Here is a 3,952-nt window from a genome sequence, read left to right as displayed (position 1 = left end):
ATACAAATGTATAAAATGTAGGTCAGTTAAATTCAACAGGGGATATACTTTTGTATTTATCAATATATACATCTAGTCTATTAACATCTGAACTCTAAGAATTTTACACTCACTAAATGTTAACATAATCAAAAATAAAACCACTTTAAGAAGATGAGAGTTATATACAGATGACTCTAACATTAGTTTATCCATGAAGCCTTAGGCTTCAGAGTTTTAATATAGATTTTTCAAATAAGCAAATTTTTTATGGAAAAAGAATTCAATTTATTTCCTATTTTTAAAAATTGTAAAAATTTTAATAAGGGCCTTGGGTATAAAATCTAAATGTCTTCAGTGTGATCAATCAGGAGCTTAAAATGTCACGCTTTGCAACTTTCATCATTAATTAGTGTTTGGTGCAAAGAAAGCAGGTACCAGGGACCCTATATCAGGGAAAATGACAGCTTCCCCAGGATGAAGCCTCAGTCTTGTGTGAGGAAAGGTCGGGGAGCAGGAAGGAAAGGGGGAAGAACAGAGGGGGAGGCTGGGACCCTTATGTACTGAGATCTATGCTGGGAAACACTTTAATGTGCAAGAGAGAGGATCTGTCTTCTTAACTGCTCAACACAAGTGGCCTGAGGCCTGTCCTAGGTAAGTTGAACTGTTTCCTGTGCATAGGGCCAACCCCCATCCCACAGAGGCACAAACGTAGCCTCTACGAGGAAGGAAAAGCATCCACCAATGTAGCAAGACCTTTGGTGTTGATGAACTTGTGCAGGCATAAAGAGTCCTGGTAGAAGTGAGGATCACCCAGTCTCACAGCTGTCCATTTGCAGAAGTAACCATATAACACTGCCATGCTAGTCTCCGGAATACAGAGTTTGAGTCCCTTTCTCCTGACAAAGCTGGGAATTTTTCCAGCATAAAGTCATGACCCAGACATGAAGGAAGATGCTGGGGGCGAAGAACACAGCTGTGAGGAGGGCGGTCCCTTTGAACTTATGGAATATAGAGTTGCCCAGTGCCACCTCCTGATGGCGCATGGGAGAAGAATGAGGCACAAAGACGTTGGTTGCAAGAGAAAGGGAGCTGGGGACGACAGTAGAAAGGACTGTCGCCCCCTGCTACATTCTCTTACAGCTGACTTGTTTGTGCCTCATTCTTCTCCTGTATCTGTCAGAAGACGACAGCCCAGGCCAGCCAAAGGTGTTGGCGAACAGGAGGAAAATGATGCTGATGTTGAAGAGAATTGCGGTATCCTGGATAACGAAAAACATCAGGATGATAGCCATTTAGAGCAGTTTTGCAAAGGAATTAATAGATCCTAGGACAGTAGCAGGAACTACAGGGAGAACACCAAGCTATGGTCACTGGTCTGGAGCATCTTCCTTTTGTTCAATTTGGCCCCCAGGGGCACGTTCCACATTTTCCCAGATAACAGCACCTAGATTTCTCCCTAGCAGTGAGGGAGAAGCACTAGTGCATCAGAATCAGAGCTGTTTCCCTAGCTCTAAGACAGGGGATTCAAAGACCCCCTACATTGGTTGTCACAGGGATGCCATCCTGGCTTCCGGAAACTAGTTTTGAATCCCGGAAGTAGATGGCGGTCGCAGGCTCCACCTGAGCTGTGCTAGCTGGTGCTCCACCGTTCTCCTGCAGTACTCTGTGGCCAGTCCAGCTGCCTTGTTTGGGCCCCTGCTTACCTGGGCCCGCTTCCCTCCTTTCTTTATAGCGTTGCTGCTCCTAACAGCTGCCCAAGGCCTCCTGTCCATACCGCAGGGCCTTACTAAGGGCCAGCCCCAAGGGAGACACTTCACCTCTGCTGCAGTCCTTATGTTTCCATACGATGGGCAGATGAGGGACAAGCGGAGCTAAGGCACTCCTTGTGGAAGAAATGCCTGTGGAAGGAATGGAGTTGGGAGTCAGCACCTTGGTGTGCTAGGAGTGGGCTGCCCCCAAACCCTGCACTTAATTTCCCAGGCCCAGCAACTATGTGTTAGTCTCCTGTCTTCTACATTGCTAACCTATTCCAGTTTTCTTAGTTACTGTGTGTGTGTGTGTGTGTGTGTGTGTGTGTGTGTGTGTGTGTGTGATAGTTTAAGCGCACATACGTTTATATATGCGTGTGTGGTATCTTACTGTTTTTCTCCCACCACTCTTAAAATGCAAGCTCCACATCTGTTGGAAATTGCTTCATTTATTTTCTCTTGCCATGTCCACAGACCCTAAAAACATGCCTGGTATATAGGAAGCACATAGAAAACATATGTTGAGTGAATAAAAGATGAATTCAAATGACTTACCTATATTAGCAATCCATATCTCAAATGTATCCTGACCTACTTATGAGATATGAAATGTATGACTTAATAGAATTAAACATGTGTCTAATTCAAAGACCTATATTTGCTGGAAAGCCAGTATGATATTTGTATATTATTCTGGGAAAGGATAAAATTTGACTAAACTATATTAAAAGATACATATTTTATATCAATCTAAAATCCTAGGTGTTAAGAAAAATTGCTAATATTGCAAGGGTTTTATTAACATTAGAACAGTTACATTATTGAATATGTACATTGAGATTTTATGAAGACAAACCTACCCAAATAGGTAATCCAGTCATTTTGCGAAGTTTATTATAAATAAAATCATTCTTCTACACATAGCTGTCCAATTTTCCCAGCACCACTTATTGAAGAGACTGTCTTTTTTCCACTGTATATTTTTTCCTGCTTTGTCAAAGATTAGTTGACCATAAAGTTGAGGGTCCATATCTGGGCTCTCTACTCTGTTCTATTGGTCTCTGTGTCTGTTTGCACCAGTACCATGCTGTCTTGGTGATCACAGTTTTGTAGTAAAGCTTGAAATCAGGCAATGTGATGCCCCCAGTTTTGTTTTTCTTTTTCAGCGTTTCCTTAGCAATTCAGGGTCTCTTCTGATTCCATACAAATTTTAGGATTGTTTGCTCTGGCTCTTTGAAAAATGTCAGTGGAATTTTGATTGGGATGTCATTAAAAGTATAGATTGCTCTAGGTAGTATAGACATTTTAACAATGTTTAGTCTTCTGATCCATGAGCATGGAATGCTCTTCCATCTTTTTGTGTCTTCTTCAATTTATTCCATGAGTGTTCTATAGTTCCTTGAGTACAGATCCTTTACCTCTTTGGTTAGGTTTATTCCCAGGTATCTTATGGTTCTTGGTGCTATAGTAAATGGAACTGATTCTTTATGTATTAACATTGTTAGTGTATAGGAAAGCAACTGATTTCTGTACATTGATTTTGAATCCTGCCACATTACTGAATTGCTGTATGAGTTCTAGTACTTTGGGGGTGGAGTCTTTTGGGGTTTCCATATAAAGTATCTTGTCATCTGCGAAGACAGAGAGTTTGACTTCTTCATTGCCAGTTCGAATAAATTTTATTTCTCTTTGTTGTCTGATTGCTGTTGCTAGGACTTCTAACACTATGTTGAACAAGAGTGGTGAGAGTGGGCATCCTTGTCTTGTTCCTGATCTCAAAGAAAAAGCTGTCAGCTTTTCCCCATTGAGGATGATATTTGCTGTGGGTTTTTCACAGATAGATTTGATAAAGTTGAGGAATGTTCCCTTTATCCCTATACTTTGAAGCGTTTTAATCAGGAACAGATGCTGTATCTTGTCAAATGCTTTTTCTGCATCAATGGAGAGGACCCTGTGGTTCTTCTCTCTTCTCTTGTTTATTTGTTCTATCACATTGATTGATTTGTGAATGTTGAACCATCCTTGTAACCCAGGGATGAATCCCACCTGGTCATGGTGGATAATCTTTTTAATGTACTGTTGGATCCTATTAGCTAGGATCTTGTTGAGAATCTTGGCATCAATATTCATCAGGGATATTGGTCTGGAATTCTTTTTGGTGGGATCCTTGCCTGGTTTAGGGATCAGGGTAATGCTGACTTCATAAAAAGAGTCTGGAAGTT

The 3,952-nt window shown here is 41.2% G+C and overlaps 1 pseudogene; it reads right to left on the bottom strand.

Moving 5' to 3' along the window:
* Positions 1 to 697: 697 nt before the first annotated feature.
* On the bottom strand, positions 698 to 1,366 carry LOC123934577 (annotated as a pseudogene).
* Between the last annotated feature and the right edge of the window lie 2,586 nt (positions 1,367 to 3,952).

Source organism: Meles meles, chromosome X, assembly GCF_922984935.1.
Source record: "Meles meles chromosome X, mMelMel3.1 paternal haplotype, whole genome shotgun sequence".
Taxonomy (NCBI): Eukaryota; Metazoa; Chordata; class Mammalia; order Carnivora; family Mustelidae; genus Meles; species Meles meles.
This window is presented reverse-complemented; position numbering and strand designations above follow the sequence as displayed.